Here is a 21,499-nt window from a genome sequence, read left to right as displayed (position 1 = left end):
GCGAAAGGGGCGAGACTGGCCGGCCGGGGGCGGCGGGAGCGCGGCGGAGAGATGCCCCCGCCCGCGCCGGGTACCTGTTTGTATAATAATGGGCGGCAACGGCCCTGCGCTGGCCGCGGCCGAGTCTATATAAGGAATTACGCGTACGTTTCGGACCCAGGAGCTCATTTTGGCTCCTGCGTTATTTTTTCGACGAGTTTTTAAAGAGTGGGGGAATAAATGCGCCCTGATGGGATCGGTGTAGCGTCCAGAAAATGAGGAAATATGTGTTTAAGTGAAAACTCTCGCGCGCTCCCCCCGTGCACCCCCCGCGCCTGGGCTCTCTTTCTCCCTCCCCTCTGGGATGCGAAACGCGAGGTTTTGTAACCTTTCCTGGCAATTTTAGATTTTGTGTGGGATTTCCTGTCTAGAAGCAGATAGGAAGGTTTTAGGCTGTTCCAAGATGTTTTCTTCCAGTCGTAAACATATTTTTAACATATTTGAGCCGACATTAAAATCACTGCTTCCATGAATGATTTTAGATTTTCAAATAAATATGCATTTTAAAGACGGTCTGTTAGTTACGACCGAAAGGTATATGTGGTATCCTCATTGTGGAGAGATGACTTGTTATGGCAAGGAGCAGAGCATAGGCTATTGCAATTTTAATTTCCTGTTTTAGCGTCACATAGTGTGTGTTCTATATTGAGCTGTTGCGGCTGTTGCTGATGTGGCTTTATGAAAGGTAAGTTGGTTCGGAAAGGGCTGCTCGCTTTTTACCTTATTTAAAATGTTGATCGCCAGAGAAAGGGGCTTTTCTTGTTGCTGACGACATGTGTGTGACATGTGAGTCTGAACCACCCAGCGACTGTGCAGCTGCTGTAAACATGTTTACCTGAACAGGAAAGAATGGATTTTTCTCCTAGACATTCTGTGATATGAATATTATACTCCTAAGACATATCAACAGATGACTTAAAGGGGAAAAAGCTCTCCTGAAAGGTACTTGAAATCAACAGGAAAAAGAGATTCTTGATCGCTGCAGCAAATGGCAACTTGTGCAGGTAGAAAAAAGATGGTGTTTAGTTTTCTCCTGCATGTATGTCAGCCCCCTCTTGTCTGCTGCTTTCATTCTCGAGGGAGGGATTTATTTACCACGCTTGCTGTCAGTATTTTTCCTTTGTGTTTAATATTAGAAAAACAGATTTGGGGCTTTTTAGCACAAAAAGCCTTGTCTGCAGTATGCATTACTCTCAGAAAACAAAAGGTGTTTAAGATAGCACTATACAGGTATCTTCCATTTTCTTCACTTTTGGCTCTATCCATTCATTTCTTTTTGTTCTCATGCATTTTATCCATTGCTGATCATTACAGCCATGCTATTTGATTTAGCCTCATATTTTTGCAAATTAAAGTGAAGTTACATGCCGTTGTATTGGGAAATCTCAGGATAGGTGCTGGTTAATATTTCTTAGCAACGCAGTCATCTTTGAGTTGCAGATGTGTTTTTGGACAGAATTGCCTGGAAACAATTCTTAAATCCTTTTAATGAAATGGTGGTATGTACAGTGGGAGATAGTCATAGAGGTATTTTATGTTTATGTGTACATAATATTTTTATTAATTTTGAAATAAGGTATGCAGATTTTACTGCTAAACCTTCAGTGAAACGTTTTAATTTCCTTTCTGGAATATATCTGCAGGCTGCAATGTTAATGGGAATATCAAGTAATATGACTTGACAGGGGTAAGTCAGTTGAGTAAGGTTTGGCTAAAGCATCAAGCGTTGTGTGGTAACTTTATGGTAATGCTGTTAGTCATCTATAAAGGAGTGACATTAGAATTGCTTGAATTGATTATTGCCATTTGTAATTTAATGCTCTGTCGTATTTTAAAAATTCTTTTCTGATTTTCCACATTTTGCTTTCTTTGTGATGTGGTTTTTTTTTTTTTTCCTTGAGAAATGTACTCTAGCTACTAATGACCACATACTGATTGATTCACCTTAGATGGAATAGCAGGTACATATTTTTCTGTCATTAGCACCATTTCTTCTTGCTGTCTTTGGAAACCACCAGTAGAGGATGCTAACAAAAATGATTATGGATATAGTTGTGTCATAAGTCTGTCTGTCTTCTGTGCTGATTGGGATCTGCTGTATAATTTTGAATCTTATTGTTACTTAAAACTAGCCCAGGAAAATTAGACAGAAGCATTTCCTTGTTTATGGAGACTAGAAAGAAATAGATATATTTTAATTTGAATAATCTTATAAACTTTAGCTTTTTAAATCTTGAATTGAGATTGATATTATTTTAGTCTTCCATTAAAGCAGTTATATTTCTTTTTTTAAACAGTTTTGTTTTATTAGGCTTGGAGAAGAAAATTTAAAGATTGCCTCTATTTGCAGTGTGTACTGTCTGTAGTTTTTAATCTCTTTTGTTCATAGGTTTCCTGAAAATTTTATTATTTTAGATATAAAAAGGTGTAAATGGTTAAGTATGCTAAGGAAAACAATTGATTGATAATAATACCATGTCTAATTTTTCCCTAACTTATGTAGTGTTGGAATATAGAGGGATGCCAGATAACTACTAAAGTTTTGTTAACCAGTACTCTCAGATGTTAGTGATTTTTAAATTTTACCTTTTCTTTCCCCTTCAGATTCATTTCCTACTGGTGACCCTTCCCCATCCCATTTCCTTAGTTAAGAATTGATAGTGTATACATTGTAAATTTACTTATTATAAATTAAGGATATGTTTGATTTGTGGATTTAAGTGTAGTGAGTCTCTATAGTTTATTAATTGTTGCTTGCTTGTATTCAAAGAATTACTACTTTCAGCAGTTTGTAAGTTAAAATTATTACTTTTACATATACATAATTGCATAGAACTTAATGTATTTGATCTTTTTCGTGTGTGTCCCTAAGATTATATAACTATAAACTTTAAGCCTTTCATTAAGTTGAATGTTAGGAATATTTATTTTCCTAATTATTTTTAATGGTGTTTCCATAAATGTACTCATACCAGTACCATAGTGCAGTAGTCTTGAATTAAAGTATTACCTGAATTGTCAGGTTAGCCAGGTTAGCCTGTATGAACTTTTCATGGATAGTGTGTGCATGTGCGCGTGCGTGTGTGCACACGCAAATATAGTTTTTCATTTCCTGTCAGGTATTTCTTTAATTCTGTATTCTAATTCCTAAGAGTTCAATAATTAAATAGGTGTGATTCACTTTTTGATGAATTGAAAAACTTTACTACAGAATTATGATGTATGTAATTGAGCATAAAGCCTAACTTACAAGCATTTTATAAATAGTAAACATGAATTACTTGTTAAGATAATCCTGATATAAAAGCATGATAAATATTTGTTTAATACGTCTTTTTCCGTTTCCTTTTTTAGTCTCCCAATATTTTTGAAATTCCCTACCTCCTGTTTGCAGTTTTAGTAGCTTTGAAGCATGTGATGAGAAATTCCTATCAAATTGGGGATAATATTTAAAAAATAATAGCATAATTATTTCTCATAGTTGTGTTTTTATGCCTCCTTTTGCTTTTCTTTGTATAAATCACTTCTAAGTGTGTGATTAGAGCCACATGTAGACACAGATGCAATATCATGTGGAATTATGCTGTTACCTTCTTGTAACTACCTATGTTGAATTGCAGAACAGGAGAAAAATCATACAGATGTTGAAAGAAGACATGCATTAGGGTGCAAGAGTGCAATGAGTGATTAGATGACTTGATGAAATTGTAGAAATAGTATTTAAGGTTGAAAAGATTTCTTAATCTTTGCAGCATGACTATTAATTTATGGGAAATGTATTTCTAATAGAGCTATAAGCTAAAATAAAAGTGCAAAATTGAGAGAAAATTTGGAAAATTTTAAATTAGAAAAGTGCCCTGAAAAGTGATTTTTAAAAAGATCCTTTTAGGCCTGGGGTTGTAGCTCAGTGGTGGAATGCTTGCCTAGCACATGTGAAGCACTGGGTTTGATCCTCAGCACCACATAAAAATAAATAAATAAAGGTATTGTGTTTATCTATAACTAAAAATATTTTTTAAAAAATATCCTTTTAAATGATAATGATGCACATATTACTAGCTGAATAACTATGACATAGGCTAAAAGTTGTATAGATTGGTAAGTATGTAGTAGAAAATGTTTTGTTGTGACACTAATTAAAATTTTGTATTTGAACTGCACTGTTGTACACAGAGGAGTCACCCAGTTGACATAAAGCAAAGTAAATATATTTTGACCACTGCAGCAGTTTTCAAAGATTCACTTGAATTGTTATGAAATGATAATAAAGACATACATCTTTAAAAACGTGAATCTGATCTTTAGGTATTACCAAAGTAAATAATCTTTTCTTTGGTTTAGACAGTGTTTTGAATATTATATTCCTAAAAGCAGCATTTTAGGACATCAGTTTTGCCACATAAAAGTTTCCAATATAGAGTGAGCAAGTCTGGATTTTAAACTTTATCGAGTTGGGTTATGCTGATTTTTAACTTGACACTGGGTTGCTGGAAAATATGACAATGTATTATTTAAATAACTGTACTTTAGTAAGTAAAATTTTCTTTAGGATTGTTTTCAGGAATAAAAATTGACACTTAGAACATACTTCATTAATTTGTTAAAACATACTTTGGAAGTACATCATGTATGTAGATATATGGAAAGATTTCCCAAAGAAGAGCAAACACAAAACAAAAACCAAGTTTGCATGTATATTTTTATTAAATCTATGGAACTTTATTAGATTATTTTTTCATTCTCTAAGAAGTTAATTTTTCTGATTTATTTCTTCAAATTGCTTCTGCTATTTAATATATGTTTGCTATGTAGAGAAGACATATAGTATATAGACTGTATATAGTCCTGTATCAGTTCTGTGTCAGTTAACAACATGGGAATACTCTTAGAAATGTGTGATTAGGAGATTTTATCAGTGTGTGAAAATATCAGTGTATTATACAAATTAAGATGACTGTTACATCACCAAGCAATACAATGGAGGATCACCACTGGATATGCAGTTTTTCCACTGGCCAAAACATTTGTTATGCAGCACACAACTGTACAGCAGTCCTCTCTTAAAGGGGGACATGTTCCAAGATGTCCTACCAGTGCCCCTAAATCTTCAATAGTACTGAAACCTTTATATACAGTGCTGTTTTTTCCTGTACATAGCTAGGATAAAATTTAATGTAAAATTTAGTCATAGTAAGAGAGTAACAGCAACTAATAATAAAATGGGGCAATTATATACTTAAGTAAAAGTTGTTTAAAACTTTCAAATCATGAAACAATAAATGAGGACTATTATGTACATTTCTCATCATGATTAGAATTTTATATTTATTGAGATTGACACATGGAGTTTGAGGTATAAACTATATCTGTTCATAGAAGACCTTATGTTATAGTAGCCTGTAAAAATCATCTCTTGCGATAACAGCTACATCTGTGCAGAAATTATTGGTAACTGATATTTTGTGATCTCTTAATTCCCTTTCATTTCCCGTCCCCATCCATATTTAAACTTAAAAATAAATGAACTGTAAGTCTACAAATTATGTAATTTCTCATGTTTATTGCTGTATTCTATACCAAAAGTCCTGTTTTCCTTTTTTAAAATCTCCTAATTTCAAATTTTTAGATATTTAAAATATTCTGATGGTAATGTTATCAAATAGGATGCTGTTCTTCTTTAGATATCTCAGTTACTATTCATGGTCACCAACCTACAATATATTTTGATTTCACTTTTTTTTTTTTTTCTGGCATGGTGTGTGGATCCCCCTGAGAGCTTTGGGCATCCTCCATAACTGAGCTGTATTCCTAGACTTTTGATATCTTTATTCTGGAAGTCTATAATCCATAATTCTAACAGAAGGATTGGCATTTGTTTGTTTGTTGTTAAGTAGATCATGTTCAGGGTGTAACTAGTTTGCTGATTTAAGATATTATCAATTTTTTGAATCATAATTTTTGATGTGAAAGATCGTCATGTCCAATATCATATTTTATCCAAAAACTTTTATAGTTGAACTGAAATTTAGTCTTTAAGTAGAAACTCCAGAGGATACTTGAACATGTGCTTTGAGAAGGTGTAATGCCAGACAGATATAGTGGCATGTGGGATAGCATATACTAAATAAAATCCATCATGGAGATTATTGCCTAAACCAGGACTCAAGTTGCCTTTTTCTTTGTTGGTACTTGAAAAGGCTGTGAAATCACTGTATCTCTTTTATGTTTTCTCTTTTCTACCCTAAAACTAAGTTGCTGATTATTTCTATTGGTATATCATTTTTTAAATGTTTTTGTGATACACTTGGTGTGTTTTGGCAGGGGTGTTTTGCTTTTATGATGGAGAAGGGCAGCAGCAGGGGAGGGAGGAGTTGGAGTATGAGAAAATAATTTTATATGATTAAGTATTAAGAAAGTAAAGTGAAATAATTTTGGAGCTGGATGGATTTGAGAGAATCACCCAAAACCTCTTACAGTTAAATAGATTCCAAGAGATACATTACCAGTTAGCTTGGACTAGATCACAGCTTCTCAGATTACTAGTTTAGTATTCCTTTTATTAGATCATTTGTGCATATTTATGTCATAGTTATAAAAATTAGATGCCACTTTTAAATTTATCATAATTAAAATCAAAATATCTTGTATAAATTGAATTTCTAAAACATATGCCTCAATCTATAGTAGTCTATGTAACTGTATTGCTTAGAACATTCCAGGTGCATAGAGTTAGTTTAGTCTTATTTAGAGGAATACTCTCATTTGAGTTACATTGTCATCATTCCCAATCTCCACACCCATTTCCTTTTCCATACCTCTGATTTTACTAAATCCAATGTGTTTTTAGATATGTCCTTGGTACATAGCTCTTGTAAAATTTTGTAGTTCTTTATGTGTGTTAATGTGACTGTTCCTTTGTTCTTTATTTTATTTTTACATGGCCTTGTTTGAGATCCGTTCATGTTACTGAATGTACATCTATTTCATTGTTTTTAACTGTAGTATTTCATGTGTATAGTAAGCACAAATTGCTTATTAATTAATCGAATAATGGATGCCCAGGACTCCAACTCTTGGATACAAATAATTCTGTACTAAGTGACTTCTTTTGTGTCCTTTTTTCTTTGAGGGTAATAAGTCCTTCCTAATCCATCTATTACAAAAATGCTTTCTTAGAATTTCTTCTATTCATTTCATAGTTTGATCTTTCATATGCCTCTGGAATTCACCTTTTGAAATACTATTTTTTCTAAAGGGGACATGTATAGTAGTTAAGAGTTTTGGTTGATCTTGTATTTTACTAGCTGTCTCATTTGGCTAAATTAGTCTCCCTGTGTTTACATTTCCTTTTTTATAAAATGGATGTGATAATCTAAGAGTTGGGAAGGTTCAGTGAGGCATGTGAAACATTGTGTCTAGTGTATATTTAAGCATTTAATAAATGTTCATTTAAAATTTTATTGTTTGTTTTAAACATATCTTACATCAATTCACAATTTCTTGTCTGATATTAACGCTAACTAATGTAACTACATCTTAAAGAATTTTTCTAGAAATTGTTTATTATTTCTGTAGCTTTAACCTAGGCATTACTTAGTTGTTCTAGTCTTAGACAGGCTGTTTGTTAAATCAGCAGTAGTCTGGAAAAAAACACACTAAAGTTTCATCTTATTAAAATTCATTTTTTAATTTTTGTAGTATTGGGGATTGAACATCAGGCACAATAGACAGGTTCTCTACCTCTGAGCTATGTTACCAGCCTACTGAAGTTTCATCTTAATGCTGCTTGTGATATTTTTCTTAGCTAGAGGAGGGTTGCCTTGGACTTTTTAAAGGAGTATTATATTGAAAGAGACCTTACCATATTAGTTTTAGTTGTGATATTGACATGGACTTCAAGGATAAAACCCTATTCTTATTCTGTTGCACAAATCAAAGAATTCAACCCCAAGGGCACTAAACTGTGTATTTTATATTTGAATAACCTAAGCAGTATTGAATTTGTGCTTTTTATACATCCTTTTGACATGGAATATTTTGAGAAGATAGGTGTCTTACATGTTGCATGTTCCTTTGTTATAGATCAGGGAAATCCTAAGACAAAAGTTAAAACCATACCCATGGGGTGTGTGTGTGTGTGTGTGTGTGTGTGTGTGTGTGTGTATGTGTGTGTTTTAATTTATTGAGGAATAATTACAAGATATGATGAATGCGTACACACATATAATACATGTATAACCATCACCACAATCAACGTCTAGAATATTTTATCATCCCCAAAGTTCCTTTGTACCCAATTTCAGCCAGTTCTCTCCATCTGTGACCCTAAGCAATCAGTGATATATCTGCTTTTGGTCACTAGAGATTAGATTTATTGTTCCTAGAATTGGAATTACAGTGTATTCCTTTTTGTCTTCTTTCTTCAGCTCTTCATAATGTTCTTGAGACTTATGTACCAGTCGTTCATTCGTTTTATATTACTGAGTAGTATTTTAATTTGTGTAGCCATTCAGCTACAATGGACCTATTAATTTTGATTGTTTCTGGTTTTTTTGTTTTTGCTATAATTAAACCTGTAAGCTTTCACATGCAAATTTTATGTAAATATAAACTGACCTTTCTCTTGAGTAAACACTCAGAATAAATTTCTGAATAATACTGTGACTGTATGGTCAACTTGGTAAGAAACTCTCAAACTGTAAAGTGGTTGTAGCAATTTTACTTTCCACTAGCAAATGTGTGAGAGTTCGAGTTCTTGTAGACACATGTTCAGGCTTTTAAATTTAGTCAGTCTGATAGGTTTGTGGTAGTATCACTTTGTTTTCATTTGTATTTACTGAGACTAACTATTTTTGAAGATCTTTTGGTATACTTATAGACCAATTGTTTATTTTCTTTTGTGCGATGTCTATTCAAATCATTTGTCCATTTTGAATTATTTAACTTTTTTTATTGAGTTGTAAGAATTCTTTGTATATTCGGGACTCAAGTTCTTTGCTGGATATAGGATTTAAATATTTTATGCCTTTCTGTGGCTTATATTTTAATTTCCTTAATGATATTTTTGACAGGCATGTGTGTGTTTTAATTAACTAACTTTATTAAGATATAATTACATACAAGATGTACTGTAACACAAGTTTTAAATTTTGATGAAGACCAGTTGATAATTTTGTTCTCTTAGACTCATGCTTTTTGCATTCTATCTAAGTGTTGCTCACTCAAGGTGAAGATTTAAAGATTTGATCCATTTTTATGAGAAGTTTATAGCTCTGACATTTAGGTCTGTGACCCATATGAGGTTAATTACTGTCCATACTCTGTTTTACTTTTCATCTACAAACCAGCCTGAGTCAGCCTTCAGTAATTTGCAAGAACCAAAATTTAGTCTTTACTCCCTAAAATTCAATATGAGAATTTGTGTTCAAATTTTTAAAATATGTAGTTTTCAGGGTTTTCTTTAAGAACCAAAGCTAAGGATTATAGAGGAACATGAATCCTACTTCCCTGGTTTAAACCTTTTTTTGAAAGATAATTGCATTGTATTTCATCCATGAGTTCAAGATTTCTTGTGTCCCTCACACATTTTTAATTAAATCATCAATACTTTATTAAAAAAGTTACAGTTTCAGAGAAAGATGCCGAAGGAGGATGGCCATAGTTAAGCAGAATGTGAATGTTTTCTCTGAGGTCTCTTATTTCCTACAAAGCTTTAATGAGTTTAGCACTATATGAGTTTCTTTTCACATTCCATAGCTTCTCTCTCTACATGGGTTGTTTATTTAAACCTAACATTTATTTTGAATTAATTGAGGGACATAATTTTATCTTTGGTATGAATACTTGATCTTAATGATTTTTAGTTATATGTTTTGCCCCTCACTTTGCTAGTGCTAAAGAAAAATTTAGTTACATTGAATTTTGATAAGTTGATTACAGAAATTTATTTACTTACTCATATTTCTTTTAGTTCTGTGTTTATTTTGCACTGTGTATTAATGCATAATTCCTTTTGATCTGGTACATTCATGGGAGCATTGAACTGGGAGACAGAGTCAGATTCTAATATTGAATCTGCCATTAACTGGTTTGTGAAATTGGGAAAATAAATTCATCTGGGCCTAAGTTTGTTCATCTGTATAATGAAAATGATGGATTACTGTGTAGTAGACCGTATGACTGAAGATGACAGATCCAGTACCTTGCCCTAAGAAGCTTACAGTGTAGTAGGGAAGAATATTGGAAAACAAACTCTTAGAATATAGTTGGTTACAGGTGATACTCTTTCCCTATGCATAAAGGGTATTGTGCTTAAATTGAGTCTTAAAGGATGTGTCTGGATTATCATAGTGAAGGTGTCGAACATTATAATTCCACACAGAGAGAATAGTATATGTAAAGGCATGAGACCCACATTGTGACACCTGCAAATCACATTTGACTTAACTGTGTAGAGTGAGTGGAAGCAATAGCTAGAGAGGCTATATGGGAAGCAGATGAGCAGATTCTATCTTGAATGTGATGAGGAATTATGATTCATCATTTTATATTTCTTCGTATATTAAGTGTTAGTATGATTAAAAATCTAGATATATTCTTGCTCTACTTAAAGTGTGAAAACTGTAAAAGTAAAAATTGATTCATCTTGCTTCCCTGAGTTTTTGCTTATCCTTATAATTTTAATAGATCATATAGCAATTGCTTTGAAATGGTGCTGCCACCATCATCACTGTCACCACTCCACTTCTACCATCAGTGTTTTATCAGTGAGAGGCATACTTTACTAAGTAAAAATGGCCATAGTTTAGAGTTGGTGACTGAAATCTATACACCAATTTGGTTGTGCACTTCTGTGCTCTGCACTTTTACAGGGAATTGCATATTTTCACTTTTCCTTCTTTCCAAATGAGTAAGTCACGAATGTGTGTGGTTTTACAATCCTAATGAATGAGGTAGTTTTACTGCCATTAATTATGGTTACCTAAAGATGTAAAATATTCTACATTTATTGTTGCTAGATACTTTCTAGATTATTCCTGGCATTTATTTATTTAAAAAAATTTTTTAGATATTGATAGACCTTTATTTTATTCATTTATTTATATGTGGTGCTGAGCATTGAACCCAGTGCCTCACACATGCTAGGCAAGCGCTATACCACTGATACACAACCTCACCCCCTCTGGCATTTATTAATAGTTCTGTATAGTTATTCATTTATGAGCCTATTATTGAACTTGGAATTTTGTACTTTGACTATTGTTTTCTACCATAGATATTTAATATAATTCAATTGGACAATTTTTGCCAGTCTTTAAACTGGAATGGTGCAGTACCTGATTGTTATGATAAATGAAGTTGATAAGTTAGCGGGCTATTTTATTGCCTGAATTGAAATATCTAGGCATTATAAAACTCTCCAAGTCTAGATAATATAAAATTTTATTTACCTGAATGTTTCTTATTCAAAATACTGCATTTCAGGCCTAATTCTTGTATTGAATAAAAATTCAAGTCATAAAAAGAATGATTTTATGACATTTGCCAGTAAATGGATGGATCTGGAGGCTATCATGCTAAGTGAAATAAACCGATCCCAAGAAACCAAAGGTTGAATGTTTTTGCTGATATGTTGAAGCTAAACCACACTAACGGGGAGGAGGGGAAGATTAAAATTTTAGTAGATTAGACAAAGGGGAATGAAGGGAAGGGAAAGGGGATAGGAATAGGAAGGACAGTGGAATGAATCTGACATAATTTTCCTGTGTACATATATGAAAATACCAAAGTGAATCCCATCATTGTGTGCATCCACAATTAGAATACTTATTAGGTATAATTAGGTACTATTTAGAATAAGATATACTTCATGCTTGTATAATTTTATATAAATGGATTCTACTATCATGTATAACTAAAAAGAACCAATAAAAAATAAAAATAAAAAGCATATAGAAAGCTTGAAACTATAATAGGTGAAAAAAAAACCCCAACATGCCTGATAATACTAACCGGAAAAAGCTGTGACTAACTTAGTATCATATACTGTTGGCTTCGAGGCAAAAAATCTAGCTTAGAGAATAAGTATCACTAAGTTGTGATAAAAGGAAGATATAATTTTTAATTAGTATAAAACTTATAATACATTTTCAAAATATATTAAGGATACAGGCAAATTCATTGTGGTTCATTTGAAGTATCTCTCTTAATAAATGTTGGCACAAGCAGAGAAAAATCAACAAAAAAGATTTTAATGATAGATACACAAGCTTGCTCTAAAGAACATGTATGGAATACTGTGCCCGACAACTACTATATTCCAAATATAAATAATTATAACAGATTTCCGTGGGTTAGTATCATACTACATTCTGTTTACAGTTCCATTAACTTAGCTGCAAGTAACAAAATTTCCTTGTAGGTTTGGAAATTGACATGTTTATTTCCAAGTAACTTGTAAGTCAAAGAAAAATTTGTAGGGAAAGTTAGAAAATATGTATAATTAGCAATACAATTATGTATAAATTGCTATGCATATAATATGTATCAGAACTTGTGTGTAACTAAGATGATACTTTATGGAGATTTATAGACTTACTTACCTTACAAAAATAAAGCCTGAAGATTAATAAGCATGCATTCCTAAGAATTGGAAAAAGAATAATGGTGTGCCCCTTAATTGAGGTAAAAGGAAAAAATAAAGAAGAGATATAATTTGATGAACTGGATAATAATAAATCAGAGAAGAAAATGCAGTTAAAATAGATTTTTAAGAAAAACCAATAGAACTGTCATACTACTGGCAAGATAGTGGAAAAGAAAAGTCACAAAGTAGTATCTGGAAAAAAAAAAGGAGTGTTACTATCTGTAGTTGAGGAATGATCAACTTTATTGATCATTTAAGTCATTATCTAAGGTCATATAAAAGCTTAATTAAATGAACAGATTCCTAGGAAAATACAGCTCATGCTGGCTCAGGAAGAGTAGAAAATTGAATAGACTTAAAACAAAAGAAAAGTAGTCTCAACAAAGAAAAGTATCAACTCCAGACAATTTTACTAGCAAGTTCCACAAAACATCCAAGGAATAAAAATTCTAGGCTTATAGAAAGTATTACATAACTTGGAAAAAGAGATAACAGTTCCTACCTTATTTTATGAAGCTAAAAGTAAAGTATGAGAAATGAAAATTGCAGCACATTTCTTAACCCAAACATAAATACTTAATAATTACCATCCTACTTGATACAGCCATGTATAAGAAAGTAACACATCTTAATCAAGTTGGATCCATATTAGAATTTCAAAGTTGGTGTATAATAGAAGACCAATTAATGTAATTTACCACATTAGGAATTTAAAGGAAAAGAATCATTTGAATATCTCAATAGATCCATTTATGATAAAACTTTCAGTAAGTCAGTGAATAAAAAGGCCCTTTCTTAACCTCAAGAAGGCACTTTTTTCATTCAAAGAGAATCTCCAGCTCAACCTATGACATCAGTGGTAAAGTATTGAAGGCATTTGTTCCCTTTGGTATAAGGCAAAAGACAAGAGTGCCCTTTAATGCCACTTTTTAGTCAACCTTGTACTAGAGGTATAGTAAATGCAGTAAGTTTTTAAAAAGCTATGAGCATTAAAAGGAAAAATAAAACTATCAGTATCTGCAGATTATGTGACTATGTATGTGGTCCAGAAAAATCCACAGATGAATTGTTAGGATTACACAAAGTTTAAATTTGGATGCAGAAGTCATTATACCAATGTCAATTACATTTTAAAACTCTTTGCTGGCATATGCAATGAAAAACTTTTTATCATTACAGTAGTATAAAATGATATGAATAAATCTAATAAACACCATGCAGTATCTTTATGAGAATTATCAAACATTTTTGGAAGAACTAAAGAAAGAGCATAATGTACCATGTTCATGGATGAAAATTGAATGTTGTGTTGATGTCATTTCTTCCCAGTTTTATCCATAGGTTCTATGCCATATGATCAAAATATCAACAAGTTTGTGGAAGTTGACACTCTGATTCTAAAACTTAAAGGGAAGAGCTAAGAGACAAGGTAACTCATTTAGGAAACTTGATCTGTGATGCCACTGAATTGCTAATCAGTGGAAACTGGATGAGGCTTTTGATAATTGTTGTCATTGGTTAATTAAATGGAAAAGAAGTTCCTCACATTATTTAGAAAAACCAGTTCATCTGGATTATAGATGTAAATCTAAAGGTAAAGTTACATATAAAAAAAGCTAACCTTTTGTAAAGATAATAGAGTAGGATATCTATATGACTTTGTGTAAATAAGATAAAAAGGCATAAAGCAGAACAAAAGATTGGCAGTAATATACAAATTAAGAATTTCTTTTCACTAATAGATACTCTAAAGGATGTGGTGATTGTTAATATTTATCATATATAAAAATCTACTTGATGAAATAAAGACAACCTAATAGGAAACTGGAAAAAGGACTTGTAATAGGCCCTCATAAAAGAATAAACTCATTTGACCAATAAGTATATTACATGCTTGACTATTCTTCATTTGAAAGTCTGAAATCTGAAATGCTCCCAAAACTGACTTAAGTGCCACATCTGACCTATTGTGACAGATGAGTTACAGAACACAGGCACACTAAAAATATTGTATAAGATTACCTTCAGGCTATGTGTATAAGACTTCTACATACATAAATGAAATTTTGTGTTTAGATTTGGGTCCTTTCCTCAAGATATCTTATTGTGTATGTGCACATATTCCAGAATCTGGAAAAAAATCCCAAATCGGAAACATTTCTGGTCCCAAGCATTTCAGTATAATCAGCCTACATAGGATATTCAGCCTCACAAATAATAAGATATGCAAATTAAAACCACAGTGAGAAGACTTTTCATACCCCCATGGTCTCAAAAATTAAAAGCAAAATGATGTTCATATAGATTTGAAGCAACATAACACGTAGTCGTGTTAATGGTAACATAAATTGGAACTTCTGCTGTGGAAAATACTTTGTCCTTAAAGAAAGTTGAAGATGCACTTTGTACACTGTAATCTTTTTCTCCTATGTCTTAGGAAAACCTATATGCAGGTAAACCAGGAGTGCTACATATAGCACTCCTCACAGTAACAAAAAATAAATAAAATAATCTATCAACAGTAGGATAAACACATTGTGGTACAGTTATGCAATAGAATGCTGTACAGTACTGACTACAAATGGGTTACACCTAGTCTGCACAACTTATGTCATATCAGAAATATAGTGTTAGAATTATACTAATCAGAGAATATACAGCATGATTCTATTTATATAAAATTCAAGAGTATGCAACATTAATAATATAATTTATGGATACAAATATATGTGGTACAACTCTAAAGAGAATGATAACATTTAGGGATGAGTGAGGACACAGTACATATTGGAGGTCAGGTAATGTTTTTTCTTTTTTAAAAAAAGCTGGATAGTGAATTCTCAAATGTTTATTCTTTGTATTTACTTTATAGAATTCTTTAATGTTTGATATTACTAGTTACTGATAATAGTTGGTTGCTACAGATAACCAACATTTAATTAAAAATAATAACTAAACTGAATCACTTTGAGTATAGTGCAGTATTTGCTATGTATTTCCTGCAAATGTATATTTATTCTTTATCAGTTCTCAAATGTAATCAGTTTTTTTGGGATATTTTTAGTTAGTACTATCTTTGTATATAATTGAGCATAATTTCTACCCTTATTGTGAGATACTCCAATATGTATTTATTTCAAGGAATATAGAAATTTTAAATTCTTCTGTTTTTTTAAGAATAAAATTTACATGTTTATTACTTTCACATATTTTCTGGTTATTGTCTATGTTTTAGGAAGTTTGAAAAAGGCATTCCCTTACCCTATTATATTTTTGTAACTTAAAACATGTATTTTGTCTTTTATTATTACTATTGTGTTTACATTTATGAACATATTTTGTTTCACAATCTTACTTTTATCAAGCAGCACTTATTTTCAGGCACTATTATAATTAGTTTAAAATGTCAACTCATTTAATCTTCATTACAAGAAATCATTATGCTTGTTTGATGGGTCAAGAAACTGAGACACAAAAAAATTGTCACCTAAAATCATGCAGTCATTAAGTGGACCCACTATTTAATCCTAGGTAATCTGACTCCATAGTATATGCTCTTAACCATAAGGCTAGAAGAGACCACATGAAGTAGATCTCTAGAGGAAGTAGGCCATCTTTTCCAATATTATTTAATAAACAGGTGCTAGTTTTGAAGTTTGCCCTCATATTGTCAAACTATGATGAAATGGTTATCTAATTCCCTCTTATAACTGAGAATGTAAAACATACTGGTAAATTATATACTGCATGGCATTGCTTAACTTTTAAATGAAATGTGTGCCCATGTGTTCATGAGATGAGAGTAGAAGGTAGGGAAAAGTATCTGTTTAATTGTGGATCTGAACATAATATCACCATATATCACATATCTGGTGATAGTGACCTTCAGATAATGGGTTGATGGAGTTGTAATTTAAACTAAGAAAGTTTAATAGTAGCATGCATACATTTGGGAAAGCAATACTTGATTTAAGGATATTGACATGATACTTTTGGGAAATTTTCATAGTAGAATAGAGTTAAATTGTGAATAGAAAAATTGGGCAATTTAAAGTGATTTGTGTAAACTTTAGTATTAATATCCTAAAATGAGACACGGTTAAAGAGAGAAGAATGTGACAGATCCTTTAGAGCAATAATTAGTTACCTATTCAGAGTCACACTCTATTTAGAGCTTTTATGGTAGAGGGTCTTACTTGAGAGATCTTATCCTGTAGTCACATGTTTCAAATATATGTCATGTCTAAGAATTTCTGCTTTTCTTTGTGATGCTTTTTGTTAGCTGCTTCAAATAGATTTTCAGTGACACGTGATTTTGTCAGGCAAAACACATGAGTGCTAATGATTTTTCCTTTAGAGCAGAAATGATGGATATAGCCTAAATTCACTTTAGAGATTCTTCAGAGTGCCAGTATTTCCTTTTTAATTTGCTTGAATGGCCAGTTTTTCTTCTGTAAGATTATGCCCATATGTAACATAGCGTAAGCAGTTACTTACTTTTAAATAAGAAGGAGCTCTTGAAGCTGAGTAAAGACATTTTTTTTAAGAATCTATATAAATGAATAGCAGTTTATAGCTATAACTATCAAGTCAGATAATTTGGGTTGTTCAGAAAACTGAGTAGTGATGAGTGTACTCTCCACATGTGGAATTTGTTTTGTTCTACTTCTGTATTAGGGAGAGTAGGTCACATAATTTAGGATGTTTTAATATTACTTAAATTTAATCCATCTCAGCATAACATGGGACAGCAAATTATAGCCCTGACTCATTTGGGGTTACATATATATGTATACATATATATATGTGAGAAACACATTGGTTTCATTTTTATAATTTTATTATTATTATTATTATTTGTCCTGGGGATTGAACTCAGGGGTACTCAGCCACCGAGCCACATCCCCAGCCCTATTTTTTTTTTTTTTATTTAGAGACAGGTTCTCATTGAGTTGCTTAGTGCCTTACTTTTGCTGAGGCTGGCTTGAACATGAGCATATGATCTTCCTACCTCAGCCTCTCAAGCTACTGGGATTACAGGCATGTGCCACTGCACCTGGTTAAAATTAATTTTTAAATTTCTGTGATACTCCATAGTTTGTGTGCATTACTGGAAAGGACAACAGGTATTTGTATTAATTTTCTTTTAGAAATTGGATTAAATGAATCATTAATTATGTTATTTATTCTGTGACTTCAAATCTCTCTCTTGTGCTCCCTTTTCTTCCAAGCACATCCTGTTCTAGGCACAGGATGTCTTCCTGATGTCAGAACATTTTAAGATACATTTTATAAATTATTAACATATTTTTAGTATAGACCTGAAACCATTTAGAGAATGAACTAAGAAAATATAAAAGTCTGGTCTTTGTAGAGTGAAGTGGCAGCTCATCTCTAGAACTGATTGGTAGCATTTTAATAATAGCAATTAACATTCAGAAAGGAAAAATAAATCCCTACCTTCTCATTTTCAGTTTTATATAACTTTACAGTTTGGCACTTGATGACTTCCTAGCTGTTCTTAGTATGAGATTAGATAATATAATGTAACAAACATTTATTGATTGTGTTCTAGATAATGTGCTAATTGACAGGAATGCAGTGATGAATATAACTGATTCTGCACTTAAGTAACTCACAGTCAGGTGAGGAATAGAATCAAAACATGTTTAATATGGGCAGTTGCTATGTTATTAATAAATGAAAAGGATGGCTGAAAAAAGTTTAGTCAAAGGGATAGTGTCTGAACTGAAATATGCAGGGGAAGGAGGAGAGAAGAGGGGTTAGGTGGATTTTGATGAAATTGGTTTTGTGTGTGTACTTAAGAACTGAAGTGAGGAGGACAGGGAAACAGGAACAGAGGACCAGCATAGAGGATAATAGGAAGAAAGGCACATGAGTAACGTAATATGTCCTGAAAATACAAGCAGACCTGTGTTGGTGGGAGTATAAAATAAAGAGGCAGAGGGAGATGAGCAATGAGTCTGGAGAGATAATGAAACCAAATCGTGAAGGGTGTTTTTATGCCATATTTAGGAGCTTGAACTTGATTTCTTAGTCTGTGCTCTGGGAAACCATTCAGAATTTTTAAACAGGAGCCTAATTTGATTGTATTTAGATTTAATAAACCACTATGCTATCTGTTGTAGAGGATAAATTTGAAGGAAAATGCTTGGAGTCAGTAAGACCATTTGGGAAGTAGTTGGCACTATAAAAGGATTGATGAGGGCTTAAACTAGGACTGTGTTAATAGAAATAGAGAAGAGGAAATATTTCAGATTCTACATATTTTTACTGGGAAATATTAAGCACAGTATGACTTGATGCTTGGAAATGATCAGTGAGGGAAAGGAAGTATACCAGATTAATTATGTAACTGGGGTGACTACATGGATGGTGATGACACCAAAGGGGAGCTGTATGAATAAAAGTACTTTAGGAGAAGATAAGGAAGTCAGTTTTATATATTTTGAGTCTTGACATGATAGATTTGCAGCAGGAGAGTTCTAATGAGGCAGTTGTCTTGTATCTGATGCTGTGAGATTAAATGGGAGTCCTGGGCTGAAAATTCTGAATTAAGAATTAATTGGCTTATGATTGAAACATGGGGCCATTTAGGGAGCATGTGTGTTTTGAAAAGAAAAAAAAAATGAGGGCAGAAGGTAGACTCTTGGGGAGCATTAATGTTTCAGAGTCAAGAAGAGAAAAAAGAAGCCTCACAAAGAAGACAGAGAAGGAGCTGACCAAAAATGAAATAATTAGTTGGTCAACATGAGGATCCTACTGAGATAGGAGACCACACATTTTTACATGGAAACATATCTATATAGTTGTGATTTCCTTAGATGTCTTTGATGAGGGAGATCAGAATATAGCATTAATCTAAGGTTGAGATTTTATCAGAGTGGTACAGTGTGGGGAAACTAAAGTGTTAGAGAGGTTTAGATGATCAGCTGTGCCAAATGTTGCATATTTTGTGCCCTGTATTATGTTTTATGTACAGTTCTCATAGAAGATTCGAATTAAGTTCTTATATTCCTAATGCTCATAATATAGAATGAGCTCAAATACTTGTTGAATAAGTGAGTGAATACAAGTTGTATACTATTATTCCCATTTTATGAATGTTTGTAAAGTGGGCAAAAAGTGGTTAAGTAATTCACATAACCGTTTAGCCAATAGGGATGAAACTGAGTCCAGAACAGGGAGATGGTAGAAAACTGAGGAATTCTGAAATTGTGAGATGTAATGCAAGGCATGAGAGATGTAGAAGAGGAGAAAAGTAAAATGTCAGAGTTAATTTTTTTGAGGTGGCATGATTTGGGGCAGTAACAGGGTCAAGTGTGGAGTAAAGGATGATTATTATAGAAACTCTAACATCTATATAGATGTTGAAAACTTCTAAAGCTGTAATATAAATTTGGGTAGAGAGGAAGATTATGATACTGCCCTCCATAAATAAGGAAGTTTATAATTGAAGATCTATAAACAAGAAGCACTGGGAGAGTGGAATAAATAAATGCCATTTCCCTTCTTCAATTTCCAGCTTTTTGAAGATAGATTGAAGTTAGATTTGGTTTGTCGGAAGATAGGAATACCCTGGATTTGTTTATTATTATTTATTCCTCCTGTCCGTGGATAAGGTTGGAATGCTTGGGGTCAATTTGGCATAATCCCCATGCTTATCTTTTTCTGCTACTTTCCTCAGCAGACATACTGGTGTTGGTGATTTTCATCTGTTAATGTAAAGCAAACTAGATGGGTTGCTGGTCGTTATTTGTGGTTCTCATTTGATATAAGAACCTCTGTTATGTAATAGGCACATTAACTGACAAATTATATTAAGTAAATTAATAAATCACCATCGATACTATATGTGGAATTGCCCCAATTTTCTTTTATCAATGAACTAGATTAGATTATCTCATAGTAGTTAATATACAAAGTTTTTATGTGTTCATATACATGGTACATATTAAATTATTTGTATATTTTTCTGAGTAAGTTTTTGTAAATCTGGTAATTTTTACAGTTTGTCAGCTCAGATATAAAATATACTTAAGTAATTTTTAATTAGTGTCTTAATTTTATTGTGATGAGAATTAAAAATTCCTGAGTGTTAGTCTCTTAAACTTTCTGATGTATGTCCTGATAATCTGTTCAAAAATAAAAAATATTTTTAGGGTCACTTGGCTTTCTGTAGCAGAAACTAGTATATCCTTATTGGCTGTAATTGTTTAGATGCTGCAAATAGTTACTATTTGTGAAGTTATAAGAAAATTATAGGGGACTGAGTGACAAGGAACTGATTACCTTTATTCCCTCTTCTCTGTACCTCATACACTTTGTTTTAGAAGAAAAGCTCTTCAGTGCCTTGGGTGAGAAGACCTTTACCTCTTCCTTTCAGACATGGATTGTGGGAAATTTCTTGCTAACTCAGAGATTGTTCAGGGTTGTTTTGAGTGTATTGAGCTGGAGTTATGGAATGGTTGAGAACTCAACCAATTCATATTTCCCCCCCTTTTTTTTGCTGAATCAGTAGCTTAGTGATCAAAGCTTACTTACTTTTAATAGATTTATTTTAATAAATATTAGTTTCAAATTTGAATTAGTGTAATGTGTTACATAGGTGGAATGTTCAACTATTTTGGTGGTAGAAAACCTAGAAAGTCAAAATATTTGAGCATTTGTCCTGATGATAATATTTTATTGGTAATTTATGGGGAGGAGGAAAAGGTGAAAGGAGGTGATCAGTGTATAAATTAGCATATAGAATATGCAAATTCATAAGCATTTCCCTAAACCATTTATATA

At 32.4% G+C, this 21,499-nt stretch overlaps 1 protein-coding gene across 3 annotated transcripts in view; it reads left to right on the top strand.

Annotated features, from left to right (window-relative positions):
- The window catches only part of Zeb1 (zinc finger E-box binding homeobox 1), a 162,215-nt gene that overhangs the window by 1,603 nt on the left and 139,113 nt on the right, over nt 1-21,499 (top strand). The gene's annotated exons all lie outside the window — the stretch shown is intronic.

This window comes from Sciurus carolinensis, chromosome 12 (genome assembly GCF_902686445.1).
Source record: "Sciurus carolinensis chromosome 12, mSciCar1.2, whole genome shotgun sequence".
Classification (NCBI taxonomy): domain Eukaryota; kingdom Metazoa; phylum Chordata; class Mammalia; order Rodentia; family Sciuridae; genus Sciurus; species Sciurus carolinensis.
The sequence above is the reverse complement of the archived record's forward strand: the minus strand, read 5'-3'. Positions and strand labels throughout refer to the sequence as shown.